This window comes from Danio rerio, chromosome 4, assembly GCF_052040795.2.
Source record: "Danio rerio strain M-AB ecotype USA chromosome 4, GRCz13ab, whole genome shotgun sequence".
NCBI classification, from domain to species: Eukaryota; Metazoa; Chordata; class Actinopteri; order Cypriniformes; family Danionidae; genus Danio; species Danio rerio.
The window spans coordinates 69,067,501-69,078,394 of NC_141024.2; the positions used below are offsets into that span (position 1 = coordinate 69,067,501).

A 10,894-nucleotide genomic window follows, 5' to 3' on the forward strand; every position below is an offset into this window, starting at 1 on the left:
GTCATCATACAGTCACAAAGTTATCAATTGACATATGGAGATTTAAGACAGAAGAAATAAGGAAGAAATAGCAGAGGATGAATGCCCAGTGCCACACCTGGAGGAGCTGTTCACCTACAGGTACATAGGGAAAAAAGGGGACAGCTGTGCTGATGTGAATAGCTATGTATCATCTAAAATGCTAATTAAATATATGCCCAAAACTGGAATATCGCATAAAAGACTGCAAATAAAGCAGCGTTTCTGTCCAACAAGTCAAAGAGAACAAAATTGCAACCTGATTAACTGGCGACAAATATCAAAAGTAAAAACAGAATTTGCATCAGTAGGAGCAGCTGCATGAATAAATTATCTTCATTTAATAATGCGACTTGCGCATCAGAAGGTAATCCTGCACGCAGTGAACCAGCGCCCGAGACACGGAGCAGGTACTCTTGACAATTTTGGAGGTCATTAAAATATTAATATAATATAATACTGAAATGGTTGAGGCGGTTTAGAATGACCAAAACAACACTTTAGATGTTTTACAATGTGCTTAGCCTGCTGGTTTGTCCATTCACACACATTTTCAAAATATATGCGCATTATAGCGTTTCCATCAACCGTTTTCATGTGCATATCCAAAAAGCGCAAAAAAAAGTGAATGAAACCTGCCCTCTGCTGTACCATCCGGCTTACACAGGGTTTCCATGGGGTCTTAAAATGTCTAAAATATAAACATCTAAATTTTAGGCCTTAAAAAGTCTCAAATTCGCTGTTCTAGGTCTGAAATATGTTTGCACAGGTCTTATTTTTCCGATGTACATGTAACGCTACTCCTAATGCTCATTTAATTTTTTTTGTTGTTGCTTGGTTTCGTGGTGGTGTAGTTCTTTATTTCACTATTCCTATTGTAATTTGCAGTATTAAAACTACAAATAAGAAAAGACCAGCATGCAATAGCTCAGTGCGCGCGGCGAATGTGACGTCATCGCCGTGTTTGCGGAGGTTCACTTTGGACGCGCGCGACATGATTTCGGGTGAACAGTTCGCGCGGCGCCGCGCTTGACTTGAGTTGAATTTGAATCACTTTGAAGAGATTTTGTCTGTAACAGTACGACTGTACAGACATCTTAACTATCCGACCATGCGTGATCAGCATAGAGATGACCAGATGACAAATAATTCTTGGCTAGAAATTGCAACACCCATGGAAAGGAAGTGTTTTGTTAAAGTTTGGAAAAACCTGGGGGATTAGTTTGTTACAACAAAAAAGTGGAGACCCAGGTGGTTTTAAGATTACAGAATATGTTTTTCCACCATTTATTGGTTTTAAACTGATGTATCATTTTGAAGTTAAAGCAATGTAACAAAAATTAAGTAACAAATTAAGTATTTGATAACTGGAAAAGAATATATGAGCCCATCGGCTTACAGTATACTGATGCCCAATTTCTAGGCTTTATTGGTGATAATGGACAGGATTGTTGGACCATTATTGCCTTTTCAGCTCATTAGTAGAGGACAGAAACTAGCCAGACAATAATGTGTCAATTGTTAAGTGGGCAAAAAAAAAAAAAAATTTTTTTTTTGCTATTATTCTTGCCAGAATAAAAAAAATAATTGTAGAGTAACCCATGTTCTGTAGTCATTGATATTTAACTTTAATAGGTAGAACTGTCCGAGATATAAACACAAGTGAGTGATGCATCAAACTTTAAATAAAAAAATCTTGAATAGTTATAAAACTTTATAATCATTCATTAATTTTCTTTTTGGCTTAGTTCCTTTATTAATCTGGGGTCGCCACAGCGGAATGAACCTCCAATTTATCCAGCATATTTTTTACACAGCGGATGCCCTTCCAGCTGCAACCCGTTCTCATTTACAACAACAGACAATTTAGCTTACCTATTTCACCTAAAATGCATGTCTTTGGACTGTGGGGAAAACCGGAGCATCTTGAGCAAACCCACGCAAACACGGGGAGAACATGCAAACTCCACACAGAAATGCCAACTGACCCACCCAAGACTTGAACCAGCGACCTTTTTGCCTTGAGTCGAGAGCGCTACCCACTGCCCCACCCCGTCACCCAATTTTGTAATCATAATAAATTATAAAAATAATGAAAAATAATTATTTTTAAAATCTTGAACAATATTAAAGATATGACGTAGTTCTGGAAACGTTTTACTTCTCTGTTTATCCGTCTGACTTTACAGTGAGGTGTCTTTTGACTGGCCCCTGATGTTTTAAAGAATATCACAATGACGAACGCGTCTAGTATTAAAGCCTCATCCATTTCGTGAGGTGCGCGCACAGTCAGCGGAGGTGTGCAATGCGGAGCCAGGCGAAAGTATAAATCAGCCTCAAAATGTTTGTTTCTTTTGTTTTTTTGTTCCTGCACTTCAATGGTGCATCTAACCTGTCTTCAGTACTGTTCTATTTAAATAATTTTATTTTACCACAAATTTTGTGTTTTTGCATTTTCTCTTGCATGCTTTTGATATTGTGATATAGGTCTTAAATTTAATACTTTATGGTCTTAAAGAGGTCTTAAAAAAGTCATGAGATGATATCTGCAGAAACCCTGCAGAAACTGCAGAAACCCTTTTTTTTAAGACTTCAATCTATAATCTAAAAAAAAACATTATGGTAAGAAGACATAACTTAATTTGTGTGATATTATATTTATTAATAATATGTTTAGGCACTAGGCAGTGTTGTTCTGTGGTTTCTGACGGTTCAGTTCGCGAATTAGGTAATTAACAAAGTTTCTCCATAATTTGCAAGTGTTTTTTTTTATTTATTACATCATCTTTTGATCGTACAGATAAAAGAGGCATCATTTGAAATGATAAAAAGTCGTGCATTTGTTTATATTTCTGTTATCTTTATACTCCAAATAACAAAACATTGTTTTTGTAAAATAACCATGGTGCGCAGTGGGTATTGCTATCGCCTCAAAGCAAAAAGTTTGTTGGTTCAAGCCCTGGCTGAGTCAGTTGGTGTTTCTGTGTGGAGTTTGCATGTTTTCCCCATGTTGGCGTGGGTTTCCTCTATAGGTGCTCTATAATTATTATCTATAATTAATGCTGTTTACACAGTTTTAAAAGTGTTTATAGTATCTTTAAATGTGTTATGTAAAATGTGTTTTACTGCCTGGATCTTGTCTGACTCCGCATTTATGGATAATTCCACCAATACCGCCAAGCTAAAAAAGTAATTTGTAATTTTGTAATTTGAGTAGTTTTTACGAAGAGTAATTTGTACTTTTACTTGAGTACTTTTTAACACCAGTACTTTTACTTGTAATTGAGTACAATTTTAGCAATGTAACAGTACTTGTAATTGAGTACAATTTTTTTGTACTCTTACCACCACTGCTCTTCAGTGAGAACACACAGTTGTTTTTCTCCTCCTACCAGCACAACGCTTTTCCCAAGAAACAATGGAAATGCAAACATTGATGGCTGCTGCAATTTTAAAAAGGAACAGGATGTGGGTATAGTTAGCAGGACTTGAACCTGCGGGAGAATACCCCAACTGATTTCTAGTCGATCGCCTTAACCACGCAGCCATGACTACAAGACTGTTCTCCCATGTCCTCATGCCTAGTACACGTGTTGTGCATTCAGATGAAACTTTCAGCAAGCGATAGCTCAACGGCAAAAGCTGTGGCTCCACAAAGAGTCTCTCATGCCCGAACACAGACTTGAACCCTGGACCCTCTACCGACTCCGCTAAAGCTGGGGAACAATAGTCTGTTTTGGAAGGGGAAGAAAAAAGCACAAGAAAAATAAGAAAATTTGAGAAATTGAGAAAGAAAGAAGCGAAATTAAGGTTATATTGTGTTTTTTTTTGCCCACCAGAAACTACTCAATGCATATATAATAGTACTGGTTCAAGAAATATGTCCATAAATAACACTTTGGGTAGATCACAAGGTTCAATCCCCGACTGGAGCAGGTATCTAACCAGGTTTAGTAATGGGTCGATCATGAACATTTCGTTCATTTTAAACGAATCTTCAATATGATTTGGGAACTATAAGTCCTCTTAGGGAGTGATTTGTTAATTTGCGCGTGCGTACATTTGTGCAGGTGGTATCGTTATTTCAAGTCTTCATCACATTTCGTGTCGTTCATCGCGGAAAGGCAGAAACCAATCATATGCGTTTAGAGCCGAAAAAGATTTGATCCGTTCACCTCTCGAGTCCTCTATCGGGTCTGAGTCACTCGTTTATTACGGGCCAATCATACGCGTTTAGAGCAGGAAAAATATTTGATCCGTTCATCTCTCGAGTCCTCTATCGGGTTTGAGTCATTCGTTCCTCACGGGCCAATCATACGCGTTTAGAGCTGGAAAAAGAATTGATCCGTTCATCTCTTGAGTCCTCTATCGGGTCTGAGTCACTCGTTCATCATGGGCCAATCATACGCATTTAGAGCCGGAAAAAGAATTGATCCGTTCACCTCATGAGTCAGGTCTGAATTTGGAGAAAAGCTCCGCCACTGCACTTGACACCACCAACACTGGTTTAAAGTGCAGCTCAGGTTAAATACTCTCTCTCCTCTCTAGAAAGATCCAATGATTGCTACCAGGTGGACACAGTTACCTGCAGGGAGAGAGAGAGGAAAAACACAATGCTCATTGTCCACCAAAAGATATGTCTCAGGACGCAAGCCCTGGGATAACCGCTATCACCCTCCTGGAGCATATACAGGCAAGAAATCCATTAATTAGTTGTTATGGAAGTTATTCATTAAGCTTTTAATGTACTACACAAAATGGTAATCTAAATGTTTATTTTACCATTAGTTTTATTTAATATATGTTTTTTTATTGTTTTATTTTTTTAAGGTGAATTGCTGGGAATGGAGCACCTTTACAGCCAGACCGGCAAAACCCTGACTCCGGTGCTCCAGAACCCAGAGGAGGAAGACAGGCTGGTGGAGGAAGTACATGACGAGGATCTACAAGATGACGGGTTTGAGGAGGAGATCATGGAGGACATCACAGTTCCAGTGCTGTATGAGGATGACCCCTGCCGTGATCTTAGAAACAGCCCCTTATCTTCGCCTCTGCCTCAGTCCCCAGCATTACTGGAGCATATACAGGCAAGAAATTCATTAATTAGTTGTTATGGAAGTTATTCATTAAGCTTTTAATGTACTACACAAAATGGTAATCTAAATGTTTATTTTATCATTAGTTTTATTTAATATATGTTTTTTTTATTGTTTTATTTTTTTAAGGTGTATTGCTGGGAATGGAGCACCTTTACAGCCAGACCGGCAAAACCCTGACTCCGGTGCTCCAGAACCCAGAGGAGGAAGACAGGCTGGTGGAGGAAGTACATGACGAGGATCTACAAGATGACGGGTTTGAGGAGGAGATCATGGAGGACATCACAGTTCCAGTGCTGTATGAGGATGACCCCTGCCCTGATCTCAGAAACAGCCCCTTATCTTCGCCTCTGCCTCAGTCCCCAGCATTACTGGCTGAGCCGTCCACATCAGCTGGTGGAGAAGGACAGCTTCCTAGCCCAGCCCCTTCAGTGCCGTCACAGCCATCCAAGTCTGGAGACAGTCTCTCTGTTGAGGCTCAGGTAAGATATATTAAGAACTTAATTTGATTTAGTCTTTTTTTATTCCACATATACTAAACTTATTCTGTATTTACCAGGGAGTAGTCATTGGACTTGATGGCATTGCTGGGTTGGACAAGGTCCAGGATCTGGCTGCTTATTTGGTAGGTCTTCGTGTGGCTCCTTACCTCACTGACCTGCAGGTGACAGAGGCCATCCAGCTGTGGACAGCTCTCCTGGATGTTGATAAACAGCGCATCAACTACCACCCTCGACATCAGCCTCAGCTGACACATGGGCGCTTTAAGGCACCGAAGCGCTCCGGAGTCACTCCAGGTGTGGAGAGCGTCAAGCGCTGTCTGATTGGACAAACTGGGGGTCCAGCATAGTGGCCTAGCACCAGCCGCTTGGTTGAGGCCATTTGTACAAAGCTGTGTGCCGTACACAAGTCCACTTCCAAGAAGGCTGGTGTTCGCACGGCCAGGTGGTCTAAAATACTGACCGATTACCACCACATCCGGGATCTAGTGCTTGGCAGTCGCAGGCTGATGGATGAAACAGTGATCCAGCTTTTTGAGCTAAACCAGAAGACGCTCATTCAGTGGTAAGCAAAGCACATTATTTTCTTTAAATTACCTGAATACTTCTAAATTAATATATATGAATAATACATATCATTTATTATCAGGTTTCAACGGAGGCAAAAGGATCAGGAAATGAGTGTACTCACTCAGGGACTGACTCCACTTGATCCAATTGCTGTGGCAGATACGCAGCTTCCTTTGCCGAGGGAAAAATTGGACGAGACACCATCAACATCAGGCCCCAAACACCAGTTTGTCTTTCCTCCAAATAAAGAAGGACAGGCACCTCTTCTTCGACCTGGTCGAAAGACTGCTTCTGCAACCACCACAGTTTGCTCCTTCCTGCCGGATGCCACCACGGTGTGCTCCTTTCCACCGGCCCCCACGACGGTATGCCCCATCGCGCCAACCCCCACCACAGTCTGCCACATTGCACCGGCCCCTACCATGGTGTGCCCCGTCACACCGACCTTCACCACAGTGCGCCCCATCTCGCCAGCCTCCACCACAGTGTTCCCCATCATACCAGCCTCCACCACAGTGCGCCCTATTGCGCTGGACCCCACCACAGTGGGCCCCATTGTGTCTGCCCCCACCATGGTGTGCTCCTTTCCACCGACCCCCAGCACAGTGTTCCCCATTGCACCACCCCCCACAGCACCAGGTGTTGTGCAGCCCATTTCAGGACCTGGATCATTGTTTGGCACACTTGTTTTTAACCCAGACATGAGTGTGTCAATGGTGATTCCATCATTTGCTGCACCAACATCCAGTGCAGTCCCAGCTTCACCTTCACCTGCTGTTCCTCCACCTGCACCTGCTCCACCTGCACCTGCTGTTCCTCCACCTGCACCTGCTCCACCTGCACCTGCTGTTCCTCCACCTGCACCTGCTCCACCTGCGCCTGCTGTTCCTGTGTCCCGTTACACCCAGAGGAACAGGCGCAGACGGGAACAGGAGAAGGAAAGTGTTTGCAGCAAATGTGGGCAACCAAAGACTAAGGAGTTTGGCCATAGCCGATTTGTCCTTAGAGGACTGGTTGGCAGAACAGCGCCAGCAAAATAAAGGACAAACTCCAGCTCCAGAATAAAGGACAAATTGCTGTATATATTTTTGTAAATGTTACATGGGTACTCTCTCTCTCTCATTTTATTTAATTTTTGTGTGTTAATATTTAGCATTTTAAAGTGGCACTTATAGGCCCACTTTTATTTTGTCTTGTGTGAACTTATTTAATATTTGTGTGCATTTTATGTAAAAATATATTTATATTTCTTAAAAAAATAACATTTTATACATTGCTTAAATACTATATTTTATATATTACGTGCCCCCACTCTTGCATTTTATTATGTATTTATATTATTGTTTAATATATTGTGTATATAAAACTAAATATATAAATAGAGTATTGTTTTTATATAATGTGTATAATAAATAAATATATTTATATATAGTATTGTTTTAATATATGTGCACAATAAATAAATATATATTGTATTGTTTTTATTTATTGTATATTATATAGTTTATATATTAATATATGTTTTTATTTTGTTTTTTATATTTTTTAAATTGTTTTGCGATTTTAATATTTGTATTCATTTTAATAAACCATTTTGCATATTACTTGTTTTTGTGTGCATTCATTTAAAGTTATTACATAAAGAAATAAAACATATATTAATATATATATATATATATATATATATATATATATATATATATATATAGTATATATTTATATATTAATAAATAAATATATATAATATACTTATATATACATAAACATGCATACATATGTTTAATTGAAACATTTGCATTCATTTTTAATTAACGTAATATGCTTTTTAAGAACATTATCCACATAATAATAGTAATATCAATATAATTGCCCGTGTTACGTCAGTAAAATTTCAATAAGAGCGCATGCTTACATTATGCACAGTCACAAAGCCGCGAACACTACTGCAAGCGAAATTTGTCGCATTTTTCCGTGTTTTTGCGGCTTGTTCGCTTGCGAGTGAGCGAGAAGATTGGACCCCTTCCTATGCTAAGCGAGCGCTCTACCATTTGAGCTAATTCCCCTCAGAAAAATTCAAATTGGTAGTTTTTGGCGTGGTCAAAAAAAAAAAAAAAAGATCTGCTCTGTGGTGGCCTCTTTGCCCTGCCCGCCGTTTAGTCGTCAAATTGCCTGGAATAGCGCGCTTTTCTTTTAAAGCCCTACCTATTCCTGCACCAGTAAACGTGTGAGGAGCCCTGCATGCCGAATGACTCAGAATGACTCAGTTACTCAGAAATCAATGCACATTGGCACCACCTTGGATTGACATTCTGCTACTTTCCTGCAAGGCCGTTTTTTTTTTTTATTCATTCCCTACAGCTCTGACAGCACCACACAACAAGCTTGAGGTTCCATGGTGTAATGGTGACCACTCTGGACTCTGAATCCAGCGATCTGAGTTCAAATTTCAGTGGGACCTGTTATTTTGCCAGCACCGCACAAAAAAAGCTGGAATAGAATGTTAATCTCTTGAAGGCCAGGGAATGACATTTACTCTGGGCTTTCTAGTGCTTTAGGCAGGAAGTGGCCGGTTAGCTTAGCTGGTTAGACTATGGTGGTAATAACGGCAAGGTTGTGGACACTGGCCCAAGAGTTAGGTGACCGAAAGTCACCCAAAAAGCCTAGCTGCTGCACCCTTAAGTCCAACTGCTTCCACTTGACCAAAAAGCTATCTTACTTCCAGATGGTCACGTCGCTTCTGGTGACGATTGAATCAGGAGAGTTTCAATTTAAACCTTTTTCGCTTTAAAAAGGCATGAAAACAGAGGTGGAGAATGCAGTCATTGTTCCCGCTACCTCTCCCATGCAAAGCGAGCGCTTAACCATGAGCTAATTCCCCTCAAAGCAATCAATAATTAGCGATTTTCGACGTGGTCAAAATAGAAAAAAAAGATCACATTTGCTCTGTGGTGGCCTCTTTGCCCTGCCTGCCGTTTAGTCGTCAAAATGCCTGGAATAGTGCGCTTTTCTTTTGAAGGCCCTACCTGGTCCTGCTCCAGTAAACGTGTGAGGAGCCCTGCATGCCGAATGACGAGTTACTCAGAAATCAATGCACATTGGCACTGCCTTGTATTGACATTCTGCTACTTTCTGGCAAGGCCGTTTTCTTTTCTTTTTTTGTTTTTTACATTATTTTCTCTTTGGCCCGGGCAGCACCAAGCAGAAGACTTGAGGTTCCATGGTGTAATGGTTAGCACTCTGGACTCTGAATCCAGCGATCCGAGTTCAAATCTCGGTGGGACCTTGTATTTTTACCAGCACCGCACAAAAAAAGCTGGAATAGCATTCTTATCTCTTGAAGAAAATGACAGTTACTCTGAGCTTTTTAGCAAACGTGGCAGAAAGTGGCCGGTTAGCTCAGCTGGTTAGAGCGTGGTGCTAATAACGCCAAGGTCGCGGGTTCGATCCCAGTACTGGCCAAACTTTTACCCTTTAAGGCCTCAGAGGCATTCAGGATTCTGCTTAGTCTCACAGACATGAATGCTGCAGGATACTTGTGAAAAGGCAGCCGAAATAGCTCAGTTGTGAGAGTGTTAGACTGAAGATATAAAGGTCCCTGGTTCTATCCCGGGTTTCGGCAAAACAGTGATGTTGTTCTATTTTGTGCACAAGGGTCAGGTGACTGAAAGTCAACCAAAATGCCTAGCTGCTTCACCCTTAAGTCCACCTGCTTCCACTTGACCAAAACACTATCTTCCTCCCAGATGTTCACGTTGCTTCTGGCGATGATTCCAATGGCCTGATCGACAGAACTCTATAATGCTATGTATTTAGTGCTTTGATGTCCCACTGCGGACACGCTGCTGAATAAAAGAAAACTGTGACTTGATAGGGCTTCTGAAGGGTTGCAATGATATGTACTACACAGAAATCGGCAAAGCTGACGTAAGTAGTTTCGCTTTAAACCCTCAAGGTGCCACCAGCTTTGCAATAAAAGCCAATGTAAAAAGGCATGAAAACAGTGGTGGAGAATGCAGTCATTGTTCCCACTACCTCTCGCATGCAAAGTGAGCGCTTAACCATTTGAGCTAATTCCCCTCAGAGCAATCAAAAATTTACGATTTTCGACGTGGTCAAATTAGAAAAAAAAGATCAAATTTGCTCTGTGGTGGCCTCTTTGCCCTGCCTGCCGTTTAGTCGTCAAAATGCCTGGAATAGTGCGCTTTTCTTTTGAAGGCCCTACCTGGTCCTGCTCCAGTAAACATGTGAGGAGCCCTGCATGCCGAATGACGAGTTACTCAGAAATCAATGCACATTGGCACTGCCTTGTATTGACATTCTGCTACTTTCTGCAAGGCCGTTTTCTTTTTTACATTATTTTCTCTTTAGCCCGAGCAGCACCAAGCAGAAGACTTGAGGTTCCATGGTGTAATGGTTAGCACTCTGGACTCTGAATCCAGCGATCTGAGTTCAAATCTCGGTGGGACCTTGTATTTTTACCAGCACCGCACAAAAAAGGCTGGAATAGCATTCTTATCTCTTGAAGAAAATGACAGTTACTCTGAGTTTTTTAGCAAACATGGCAGAAAGTGGCCGGTAAGCTCAGCTGGTTAGAGCGTGGTGCTAATAACGCCAAGGTTGCGGGTTCGATCCCCGTACTGGCCAAATTTTTACCCTTTAAGGCCTTAGAGGCATTTCAGGATTCTGCTTAGTCTCACAGACATGAATGCT

At 41.0% G+C, this 10,894-nt stretch overlaps 2 non-coding genes across 2 annotated transcripts; both read left to right on the forward strand.

Moving 5' to 3' along the window:
- Positions 1–9,395: 9,395 nt before the first annotated feature.
- Positions 9,396–9,467, forward strand: trnaq-cug (transfer RNA glutamine (anticodon CUG)). Its single transcript has one exon. It is a non-coding gene; the product is annotated as a tRNA-Gln (tRNA).
- Positions 9,468–10,580: 1,113 nt separating this feature from the next.
- On the forward strand, positions 10,581–10,652 carry trnaq-cug (transfer RNA glutamine (anticodon CUG)). The gene has a single exon. It is a non-coding gene; the product is annotated as a tRNA-Gln (tRNA).
- Positions 10,653–10,894: the final 242 nt, after the last annotated feature.